General features: G+C 43.3%; 1 protein-coding gene across 12 annotated transcripts in view; it reads right to left on the bottom strand.

Moving 5' to 3' along the window:
- CLASP1 (cytoplasmic linker associated protein 1) overlaps nucleotides 1–13,047 on the bottom strand; it is a 263,446-nt gene that overhangs the window by 171,558 nt on the left and 78,841 nt on the right. The gene's annotated exons all lie outside the window — the stretch shown is intronic.

Raw genomic sequence — 13,047 nt, 5'->3', positions numbered from 1 at the left:
TTTTACAATCCACATGCTTCCCCAAGAAAAACTACCAAAACCCCTACTGTTCATCTCTTTGTCTCTTTCTTCTGGCGCCAGGATTGGAGAAGCAACCCACTACAGTACTCTTAACCTTGAGAATCCCGTGGACAAGAGAACCTGGCAGGCTACATACAGTCCGTGGAATTACGCAGAGTCGGACACCACTGAGCAGAACACCCGCACCGGGCACCTGCTCGCGCCTAATTGTTCCTAGAGTACCTGTGTTCTCTTTTACAGTTACACAGGTAACTGGTGACTCTTAACCCCCCAACTCGCCCTTGCCACCTCGCTCTACCATTAAAACGAGAGCCCTACAAGCCGTGTGTGTGTGTGTGTGTTGCTCCGTAGGAAGCACTCTTGCATTGTGCAACTTTATTTAACATAGTTCAGAAACGACCTGGGATACGGTCTGATGTTTATATAGAACCAACGAACAAAATTGCGGTGATGATAATTATCCTGAAGCTACCCCAGATAATGATATGACGAGTCCTTGAATCTGCCTGCCCTTGTTTTGCGACCAGGAAAAGTAGAAACAGCAGGCTTTTCTATTCAGCTTTAAAGTCACTGTTTCAAAACAAAGCAATCAAAATTTGCCCAATAATAACCACAATACACATACTGTCCTTGTAAGGGATTGGTGACTTGAAGATATTATAAGGGCATAATCTTTTAATTTTTGTATAAAGAGAACATTGTTCTGTGACAGGTTTTTTTAAAAGCCTATAACAGTAAAAAAAAATTTTAATGACTTCATTTATGAGCTACAGAAGATGAGGAATCATGCATTCATTTCCTTCCAAAGCCCTAGAGTAGGGAGAGTAGCTAAAGAGTAGGGGGAGTAACGGGTACAACCGAAAAGCTTGACAAAGGGTACTGGAACCTCAGCCAGATCTTCAAGGTCAACATCCACAGCCATAAATCAGGCTGGAGGTGTGTATGCTTGGTATGTGATAAAAGGGGGCTTTAGGTCTGTGATCCTTAGCCTGAAGACCCACAAGCCCAGTCGAATAACAATATCAGATCCCCAGAGAGGGACAGCCTACAAAATATCTTACCATACATCTCAAAACCATCGAAGTCAACAAAAAGTAAAGTCAAATTTCCTTCCTCCTTGTCACTGCCAAGAGAAGCCTAGGAGACAAATAGAGTGTGAGCTTCTTAGGTCATGCCTGCCAATGCAAGAGAGGTAGGTTAGATCCCTGGGTTGAGAAGACTCCCTGGAGGAGGAAATGGCAACCCACTTCAGTCTTCTTGCCTGGGAAATCCCATGGACAAAAGAGACTGGTGGGCTACAGTCCAGGGGGTCGGCAAAAGAGCTGCACGGGACTTAGCAACTGAAACAGCAAACCCTAGATGGAAGCCTGGGATAGATAAAGGACGTTAGACAGAATTTTAAAAGACCCGAATAAACTGTGGACTTCAGTTAATCACAACCTATCAATACTGTTTTATTAACTTCAACAAATACACCACACTAGTGTCAGACAGTGATATATGATGGGGAGGCTCGACATGGGATAGATACATGGGGGACTCTACTATCTTTGCAATTTTTCTGTAAATCCAAAACTGTTCTAAAAAGTTAAGTTTATTTTTCAAAAAAAAGAGCAAACTCTCAATCATTAGGAACTGTCTTTTCCTTGATGAAACCCTAAGCATGTGTCTGGGTGCACCACTGGTTGGAGGGGGGAGTGCTATTCATTATAGAAATATTAATAATGGACCTCAGTTCTCACCACATCCCTTCAGAATTCCCACAAGACTGTGATGTAAGAGGACTATGGTCTTTTCAAATATGACAGCCCATGTCAGTTTACCCACTTGCAGAATTTGGGAAAACAAACTTTAAACTTTTCCAGGTTGGAGGTTTACTGCCAGGTCCGAGCAGAGCAGGCCTGACTAAATCCTAGGCAGCAGTGTTCCCAAAATTCCCACCCAGACAGACTGGGGGAGTCCAGAGACTGCTCCGGAAGACAAGGCTGATGGATACAGCAAGCCCCAGGGACCTAGGATGGAGAGGCCAGAGCACAGTCCACTCCCCCCCACAACACTTGTCTACTTCACCCTTAGTCACGGCCCCAGTGGGGCCGGAAAGGAGAGGCAACCCACAAATATTTGTCTTCACAGCTCAGGCCCTTCTCCTACATTCCCATTTCCCTATTGAAGAAAGGGAGAATTGAATAAAGTCATTGCGCAGAAGACAACTCTAGTTAGGAGCTGTGAAACCTCTCTGTGCCTCAGTTTTCTGACCTGTTAAATGGGGACACAGTAACAGCTACAGCAAAGGTCACTGTGTGCACATGAAGTGCTTGCAATAGTGCTTGGTGCATGGAAAAGGCCAGATGACCCAGATGATAGCTGTTAGCCCCAAACCATGGTCACTGCCAGTGCAGGGGTCAAACATACTGATTCAGATCAGGGGAGGCCATGCCTAGGATTCCTGGGAAGAGGGCCTGGGCTGGCAGAGGAGGTTTTCCAGAGGGGGTGCACTGCACAAGGCTAGTAAGCTGTGAAGAACTGGCCTCACACTAAAGGAAGAGAAGACCTCCCAGCCGAGAGAAGAGTGAGGGGCGAAGGTGGGCAGAGTGAACATCTGAGGACTTGGGAGCGGGCAGGGGAGGCAGCCCCAGAAGGGCCTCAGACGCGTCTTAAACACAGTGCAGGAGCCAAAGAAGAGCTGCCATGTACAGCAGGGATGACAGGGCACTGCCCACTGCGCGCAGACGGCCGGGAGAGAAGGGCGGAGGGTCGGCTCACGCCCCTCACTCCACCCACAGTTTTCACGAAACCAGCAATCTTGCATGACCCTTGTCTCCTCCAATATTCTATCTGATTTTAAGTTTATGTTTGTGTCCCCAGCTTAATGTCCTTGAATGTAAGGAATACCATGCCTGGTATTTCCTTGAAACTTCCATAATGCACAGCATGATACTGGATTCATGGTAAGTGATAATAAATCCCTACTTTACTAACTAGTAATGAATTAGTTTGGAACAGATGTGTTTAAGGGCTAACACAGTTCCTTTATCCTGTAACTTTTATTTTTTTATTTTTTTTTATCCTGTAACTTTTAAAAGGAGGTAATAATGGCTGACTAACTCAGGCCACCCCTCATGATAAAAACAACTACAAGTGTGGAATTTCACATAAAAGTACATCTGCTTGGAAACACTGGAGAACTAAGAAGGCATAGAAAAACTACCAGGTCACAAAACATAAGAAAACTAAAATCCGGAGAGAGAAGCCTGCAGTAAAGAGTCTATCTTTGCTCCAGGGCTGTTTATACACTGAAAAGGGGCAACAAGATGCTGAGAATTACTTGTGATAATCACTTGGGTCTAGAATATACATTCCAGAGACCTCAAACAACCCCCTACACTTTGGGTTGGAAATCCAAATGCTATACATTTGGAGAGTGAACTGGAAATAAAACAGCCTCCAGATGTACTGCAGACCAATTTTCAAGAAACTGGGTGACCTAGAAAAATACCAATCCCTTACAGCAGATAGAAATGATTTTATTAGATTGCTGGCGCCCTAAAACCCCTGGAAGATAAAAGCCCAAATCATTTCTGCATGGAGAGAACGTAATTCTAATTTAGTCCTCAATTTACTTCTATAAACAATTCTCAAACACAATGTCCAAAGCACAACCAAAGATAATCAGGCACGCAGGACAACTATAAACAAAAACTTGCAGAAATGAAGATCCATGTGAGAATAATTAGGAGCAGAATAATTCTTACTATGTATAAGACAAAATACTCAAGATTACAATTAGGGGGAGAGGTGCTTACTTTCAAAAAGTGACACAAATTTTTAAAAGAACCAAACAATGCAATGTCCAAAATTAAGTACTGGATGGATGGACTTAAAAACATACTAGATATAGATGAAGAGGGAATTAAACAGGAAAGTAAGTCTGCAGAAAAATTCCAGAATGAAGCCCAGAGAAACAAAAGGATGGAAAATTCAAAACAGCAGGTAAGAGGCTAAGCATAGAGAAAACGGAATTAAGGTAAGTTTCAATGGAGTTCCAAAGAAGAGGTCAGCAAAAGGAGACTAGAGCGGGAGCTGACACCCACCTGAGTCACTGTGCCCCCAAAATACAGGAACCAGAACCGGAAGACAAGTGCTGGTGAGAATGTGGGGGGACTGGGGCTCTGCGGTCATTGTTGCTAGGAATGTACAGTTGGTACAGTCACTGTGGAAAATGGTATGGAAGCTCCCCCAAAAATTAAACACAGAATTACCATGTGATCCAGCAATTCCACTTCTAGATATAAACCCCAAGTAAATAAAAGCAAGGATTCCAATAAATACTTGAACACTCACGTTCTGAGCAGCATTATTCCCAACAGCTAAATGGTGGAAATAGCCAGATTTTAATCCAAGGGTCAAACTGAACATCGTAATTGATGAAATACTGAAAGCTTTCGCTTTGATACGGGGAACAGGACAAAAACGTCCAACTGCATCTTCTTTTCAATACTGTATCTAAGGTCCTCGCTAAAGCTTTATGGCAAGGGAAAAAAATGAAAGGTATAAAACTCACAGAGAAGAAGCAAAATTGTCAATATTAATGGAAATTATGAGTAGAAAATCCAGAAGATCTACAGGTATACCATAAGTGAGTTTGGCAAGACTGATTAATACAAAGTCAACATAGCAAAAAGGAAAAAAAAAATCAACTACTTTTCTATACTAACAATAAGTCAGAAAGGAAAATTTTCAAGCTCCCGTTTTTAATTGCATAAAAATTAACACCTAAGAATAAATCTAGCCAAAATAATTCTCTACTCCCAAAGCTACAGAGTAATAAAAAAAAAAAAAAATTAAAAATGACTAAAATAAATGGAGGAAACTACAGGTTGGAATACTCAATACTGCAAAATTTCCATTTTTCCCAAATTGATCTACACACAAAATTTCACTCAAAATCCCAACTGTAATTTATCTTTAGGAAGTTCACAAGCTGATTTCAAAATCTATGTGGAAATGCAAAGGACAGGACACAAGGTGGTAAAACCCACTCCCACAGGAAATCAAGATTACTACAGCAGAGAGGATAGAAAGAGACTTGTGCAGCAATGGGCCCTTTTATGACAAAGTAGGCGTCACACTGGACTGAGAGCCGTGGGTCAACTGAATATCCATCTGGAATAAAAAAGCCGCAGACCTTGATCTCAACACATACATAACAATGAACTCCTGGTTACAGATCTAAGTGTGGAAAACAACACAATAAAGCTTTTAAAAAGTAAAATAAATAAATAAATAAATAAAAATTAAAAGTGACATCAGAAAACAGCTTCATGATCCCCAGATGGGGAAATATCAGGACACAATAGACAATAAAACATTAAAGGAGAAATCCATGCACAGGGCCACATTAAAATTAGGGACCGTGGTACACTGAAATATCTTACGGAAGTAAAAGGCAAGTCATGACGTATTGGAAAACAGTATTAATAAAACAAATAAACAACTACAAGAGGCTTGATTCTGGGATACACAGAGATCATCTACAAGCCCAATCAATAGACAACCCAGTAGAAAAACGGGCAAAATATCTGAATAGGCCCTTCACAAAAGATATCAATGTTCATAAATATATGAAAAGTTGTTCAACCTCGATTACTTGTCAGAGAAACACAAGTTACTGGACTGGCCAAAAAGTTCATTTTGGTTTTTCTGTAAGATCTTATGGAAAATCACATATGAACTCTTGGGCCAACCCAATAAAATATAATGAGACTACTACATACTCCTGCATGGCTAAAATTAAAGACCCACAGACCAAGTGTTGCCAAGAATGTATTACCACGTAACCTCTCACACGTACGTGCCGGAGGAATATAACCTGGTACAACCAACACTTTAGAAAAACATCTTGGCATAGCTCCCAAATGTGAAGGTACACATATGCAGCTATCCCACTGCTAGGCATCAGTTCAGTTCAGTCACTCAGTCATGTCTGACCCTTTGCGACCCCATGGACTGCAGCACACCAGGCTTCCCTGTCCATCACCATCTCCCAGAGTTTACTCAAACTCATGTCCATTGAATCGGTGATGCCCTCCAACCATCTCATCCTCTGCCGTCCCCTTCTCCCCCTTCTGCTAGGCATATGCCCAACAGAAATGCACGCACAGGTACAACAGGTGAAATGCACAAAAATGCTCAGAGCAGCCCCATCCATAATAGCCAAAAACTAGACATCCAGGTGCCCATCTACTGTAGAATGTGAAAGTTGTGGTTTTCGTACTAGGAAGAACAATAAACAATCAAAATAAATGAATCAAAGCTACCCTCAACAATACAGATATATCCAACAGTGAGTGAAAAGGCCAGATGCCAAATATATACAAACATAAACTCTAACTTTAAGGTGCATATTTAGATGGTAAAACTAAAAAGGAAAGCAGCAGAGTGATGCCACAAATGTCAGGAGAGGGGCAAGGCTGGGGAGCGCCGACGTACTCCAGCTCTTGTCCCGAGGGGCAAGCACACGGCTGTCAGCTTCGGGACAGCTCATTAAGCTGCGCCTTTGTACACTGTGCACTTTCTATATACAGTTCCAATTATTTTTGAGGTTTTTAAAACTAGAAAAGTGGGAGTGACCCGGACCACTCAACCTACACGTAAGTCTGTGACAAGTGGCTGGGACCTCTTGTCCAAGTACCTTACTTGCTTACAAACTACAACTCAAAGCCCCAGCATGGAATCTACCACAGTTCCCTCTCCACAATGGCATCTGCTTAATGATAGAGAAAGAAATACTAAATCTTTTTCCTCCAAAAATAATGTCCATAAGGGAGAAGGAAGAACAGGTCACTTCCTGAGTCATGGGAGACTGGATTAGCTGGAGTAACAGAATCATATTGCACTCATATTGTACTTTATTGTTTTTAAGGTACTTCTGGATGAATCTGAATAATCTCAAAATAACCTGAGGTGTGGAACATATTACCCTTATTTTGAAAATAAGGAAAATTCTAAAAGAGGTAAATAGACTTACCTAAGGTAATAAAGTTCACAGTAATTGAACTGAGAAAGAAAAGCCTCCTGACTTGATCAAGGTCATTATCGCTACAGCATAATCACAGTATCACAAAGCCCAATCTTTTAGTCTTCTTTGTCTTTCTCTAGCTAGCTGAAGACCTTAAGCAGGTCACATTTCTCCTCTGCCAATGCCAGAGATAGAGTTGGTCTCAGCTCCAAACATGTTTGATGCTCTGATAAAGCCCCCAACAGGAAAAAGTCCAAGGGCGCTGTGAGCACAGACCCGGGTGTGAATCCCTACTGTGCCACATCTCCCGTCCAACAGAGACGCTCAAAGTCCAGGCGTCACATGCTTCATCCATGAAGTCAGAGTAATCACATCTACCTCAAAGAGTGCACAGGAGGGTTAAAGGTTTTAACAAAATGCCTGGCATGCTGTAGGCACTCAGTAAGTGTCTGTTCCCTTCTTCACGAGAGCAGCACATTTTTTTTTTAAATTTCTGGCCGTGCTGGGTCTCTGCAGGGGCTATTCTCTAGTGGCAGTGGCTTCCCCGGCTGCACCGCGAGTGCTTCAGGGTGCCAGGGCTGCAGCGAGCGTGGCACACGGCTCCGTGGCTGTGACTCACGGTCTCGGGAGCGCAGGCTCAGGAGTTGTGGCCCGCAGGCTCAGTCGCCCCACGGCACGTGGGGTCTTTCCAGACCAGGGATCGAACCCGTCTTGCCTAAACTGGCAGGTGGATTTTTAACCACTGGATCACCAGGGAAGTCTCGAGAACACTTTTAAAAACACAAAGCACAGTCCCCTGAGGAAAGAGAGGAACAGTCCGGGCCGGGGGGGTCGTGACCCCAAAGAAGAAAATGAGGGGCCTGAAACCTCATCACCCAGCTGTCAATAGCCCTCTTCTTTGTCTGTTAGCCACACCATGAGGCATGCAGATATTAAGTTTGACCAGGGATCAGACCCAAGGCCCCTACAGTGGAAGCACAGAGTCTTAACCACTGAACCACCAGGGAAGTCCCCCAAGTACCAATATTCTGACGACTACCCCTCAAGACATCTTGCATGCACACATATGCACATGTGTGCGCTATGAATTTTACATAAATGGGTTCATATGCCATGGAATTAGCCCCAAATCAATGCACGGTGATCTACAACCCCACTTTCAGTGGCTGGATGTATCCTGTTGTATACAGGCGTCAGGGTCACTGGACCATCCGCCAAGCCCCGAACGACAGTCATTATTTTAATCAATACTTCGGCGAATACACACTTTAACAACACTACCTCCTTAGGATGCGTTCTTCCAAAGAACACACACTGTACACTTGATTCCCACTTTTTTTTTTTTTGCCACACCATGTGGCTTGCAGGATCTTAACTCTTCAACCAGGGACACAACCTGCGCTCCCTGCAGTGGAAGCAAGGTGACCTAATCACTGGACCACCAAGGAAGTCCCCAGCATTACTTTTACCTTCATGTGCTAGGTGCCCTAAGGGGCTACAGGATGCTCACTCTATACATTTTTTGTTATTGTCATTGTTGTTATTTTAAAACTCTACACTGCAACCTTATTAAATAAGGAAGAAATTCAAAGAACTCTTACAATGCGCTCATTTTCAATTCCAAGAATAAGAGCACAACACACATACTCAAGAACAGAGGGACAACAGTCGATGACCCTGCGTATTCACGTGACACGGGAGAGTTCTTCACCCAAACCTGCTGTCCCACAAGCAGCACCAGGGAGTCCGGGGTCACCCATGCTAACCAGATGACACTGGGCAGCCCGAAATTTAACTCCCTCTTCTGGAATGGCCTCCAGAGACGGTTTTTGAGCACAAATTATAAATAATTGATATTAGATGAATGGGACTAATGAAGTGATAGGCTTGATACTGTTGCCCACATACTGGGGTCTTACCATTAGATAGAAACTTCAGGGACTTCCCCGGTGGTGGAGAGGCTAAGACTCCATGCCGCCAATGCAGGGGAGCCAGCTTCAATCCCCGGTCAAGGAACTAGACCCACGTGCTGCAACTAAGAGCTGGTGCAGCCAAACAAACAAGTAAAACGTTTAAAAGAAGGAAAGAAACTTCAGATCATCCATCTCAAACCACTTCATTTTACACAAGAGCATTAACAGGCCCAGTGAGGCCAGGAGACCAGGGCTGAACACAGCTCCAGGCAGTCAATAACCTTTGCTTAAAAATCTGGACCAGCCCAATACTGCCTTCAGCAGGGACAGGAATTTTCCGTCAAGATCTATACTGTCCAAGTCAGTAGCCTCCTGTAGTTGGTGACATGTGAATGGGAAAAAGAATTTTAAGTTTTCCTTAAAACATTAATTCACTTAATGTAACTTTCAATAGCCACACATGGCTACCATGCTGGCCAGCACAGCTCTAGGCCACTGGGGGCAAATTCCAGCAGGGTGAGATGAGGCAGCCTTGTAACCATGGAAACCTGAACTCCTCCAGAAGTGCTGCTTACGTGATCCTATGGGAGAATCAAGGTTAGTGTGGCCAGATCTCCAGATTTTAAACACTGGCAACTATCTGAAAACTATGGACAGAGGTTTGTGACATTGTACAGGAGGCAGTGATCAAGACCATCCCCAAGAAAAAGAAATGCAAAAAAGCAAAATGGTTGTCTGAGGAGGCATTACAAATAGCTGAGAAAAGAAGAGAAGCTAAAGGCATAGGAGATAATACCCATCTGAACGCAGAGTTCCACAGCAAGGAGAGATAAGAAAGCCTTCCTCAGCAATCAATGCAAAGAAATAGAGGAAACAACAGAATGGGAAAGACCAGAGATCTGCTCAAGAAAATGACAGATACCAAGGGAATATTTCATGCAACGATGAGCACAATAAAGGACAAAAATGGTATGGACCTAAAAGAAACAGAAGATATTAAGAAGAGGTGGCAAGAATACACAGAAAAACTATATAAAAAAAAAAAAAAAAGATCTTCACGACCCAGATAACCACGATGGTGTGATCACTCACCTAGAACCAGACATCCTGGAATGCAAAGTCAAGTGGGCCTTAGGAAGCATCACTACCAACAAAGCTAGTGGAGGTAATGGAATTCCAGTTGAGCTGTTTCAAATCCTGAAAGATGATGCTGTGAAAGTGCTGCACTCAATATGCCAGCAAATTTGGAAAACTCAGCAGTGGCCACAGGACTGGAAAAGGTCAGTTTTCATTGCAATCCGAAAGGACAATGCCAAAGAATGTTCAAACTACCACACAGTCGCACTCATCTCACATGCTAGTAAAGTAATGCTCAAAATTCTCCAAGCCAGGCTTCAGCAATACATGAACCGTGAACGTCCAGATGTTCAAGCTGGTTTCAGAAAAGGCAGAGGAAACAGAGATCAAATTGCCAATATCCATTAAATTCCAGAAAAACATCTACTTCTGCTTTATTGATTACACCAAAGCCTTTGACTGTGTAGATCACAACAAACTGTGGAAAATTCTTCAAGAGATGGGAATACATTACCTGCCTCCTGAGAAATCTGTATTCAGGTCAAGAAGCAACAGGTAGAAACAGACATGGGACAAGAGACTGGTTCCAAATTGGGAAAGGAGTACTTCAAGGCTGTATATTGTCACCCTGCTTATTTAACTTATATGCAGAGTACATCATGAGAAACGCTGGGCTGGAAGAAGCACAAGCTGGAATCAAGATTGCCAGAAGAAATATCAATAATCTCAGATATGCAGATGATATCACCTTTATGGCAGAAAATGAAGAGGAACTGAAGAGCCTCTTGAAGAAAGTGAAAAAGGAAAATGAAAAAGTTGGCTTAAAGCTCAACATTCAGAAAACTAAAAGATCATGGCATCCGGTCCCATCACTTCATGGCAAATAGATGGGGAAACAATGGAAACAGTGAGAGACTTTCTCTTCTTGGGCTCCAAAATCACTGCAGACGGTGACTGCAGCCATGAAATTAAAAGATGCTTGCTCCTTGGAAGAAAAGCTGTGACCAACCAAAACAGCATATTAAAAAGCAAAGACATTACTTTGCCAAGAAAGGTCCACCTAATCAGGGCTATGGTTTTTCCAGTAGTCACGTATGGATATAAGAGCTGGACTATAATGAAAACTGAGCACCAAAGAATTGATGCTTTTGAACTGTGGTGTTGGAGAAGATTCTTGAGAGTCACTTGGACTGCAAGGAGATCCAACCAGTCCATCCGAAAGGAAATCAGTCCTGAATATTCATTGAAGGACTGATGCTGAAGGTGAAACTCCAATACTTTCGTCACCTGATGCAAAGAACTGACACACCAGAAAAGACCCTGATGCTGCGAAAGACTGAAAGTAGGAGCAGAAGAAAACGACAAGAGGATGAGATGGTTGGATGGTATCACGGACTCGATGGACATGAGTTTGAGTAAGTTCTGGGAGTTGGTGATAGACAGGGAAGCCTGGTGTGCTGCAGTCCATGGGGTCGCAAAGAGTCGGTCATGACTGAGCAACTGAACTGGACTGTCTGAATGAATTTAAACGACTGGGAAATCCCCTCCAAAGAAACACTTCATGGGTCTAATCTGGCCAAAGTCCCCTAAATCTGCAACCGCCCTCATCTATACCCACCTCATAAACATGAAATCAGGCACCAAAACATTCATGGTTGCCCAAGGAAGTAAACACAGATCCACGTGTTCCACATGGGCTTTTACAATTTTCCCAATAGGCCCCTAAGCCAACCTCCACACCCATCTCTTCCAGCCACCCCCAGCCAGGCAGGCCTACAGCTCTCCCAATTGCCCGGACTTTCCTAGGAGCCTCCCTGCTCCCCTCCTCCAAGCCGAGGTCCTAATCCTTCTGAGAGACCCACCCAGCTAGCCTGGTCCAGGAGTCCACCTGGCCTCTGCCCCTTCACCTGCACTCCACATCTCTGTCCAGTAAGACCACACACTCCTGAAGGCAAGGTGGTCCTCACATGGGCTCTCTCGGCCCTACCGCCTCCTCAGAGATGACACATGAGCGGGGAGGCGGGTAACAGGGGAGATTCACTATTTCCCTGCACACAGTCGCTTCACCATCTTACTTAATGCTTACAGTTCCCTGTGCCAAGCACCACACCTGTAAATATCCTTACTTCACAGATAAGGAAACAGGCAATGGAAAGGTCACTTGGCTATTATCTGGCTCAAATAATATTCATTAATCAATCCATCAATCTTACAAAAGGGCAAAGGAAGAACATAAAGTTTATAAAGATGCTCCCAAAACGAAAATCATTCTCGCGTGTACTCACTCCAGAGAACCATCTGCCTGCCTATGGCTGCACTTCTGGAAAAAAGTAGGTATTATTCTTAATAGCCAAAAGGTGGTAATAATCCAAATATCCATCAGCTGATGAATAAACAAACAAAATGTGGTAATCCATACAGTTAAATACCATTCACTATTCAACAATAAAGAGGAACAAATGTAATGACAGATGCCATGTTATACATGAACCTTGAAAAGAGGATGCTAAATAGAAGAAATCAGACATAAAGCCTACATATTGTATGATTTCATTTATATGAAAGGCTCAGAAAAGGTAAATCCCCAGAGACAGAAAATAGATAAATGGTTGCCTACAGCCCGGGGTGAGGATGGAGACTGACTGTAAATGGATACAAGGGACTTTCAGAGTGATGGAGAAAAGTCCTAATGCTGGACTGTGGTGATGGGTATACAACTCTGTAAACTTAACTAAAAAACAACTGAGTTGTACACTTAGTAGATAAATGTTATGTAAATTATATTTTAGTAAAGCTGAAAAAAAAAATCAGTTACTAGATTTAAAAGAACTCTACTCAGATCTTTCTGGATCATGGAAGAGATCTTCCATTTCTTCATCTTCCATGACGGGATCAAGGAAGGATTCATTACATCTGCCAAAGGTGGGGGTGGTTCAGGCAGTAATGCAAGTGATGGGGAGTGGTGGGTGAAGCTTCACGCATTTGCGCCCTGCCGTGGGGCCCGGTTCCTAACAGGCT

Source organism: Cervus canadensis, chromosome 15, assembly GCF_019320065.1.
Source record: "Cervus canadensis isolate Bull #8, Minnesota chromosome 15, ASM1932006v1, whole genome shotgun sequence".
NCBI classification, from domain to species: domain Eukaryota; kingdom Metazoa; phylum Chordata; class Mammalia; order Artiodactyla; family Cervidae; genus Cervus; species Cervus canadensis.
The sequence above is the reverse complement of the archived record's forward strand: the minus strand, read 5'-3'. Positions and strand labels throughout refer to the sequence as shown.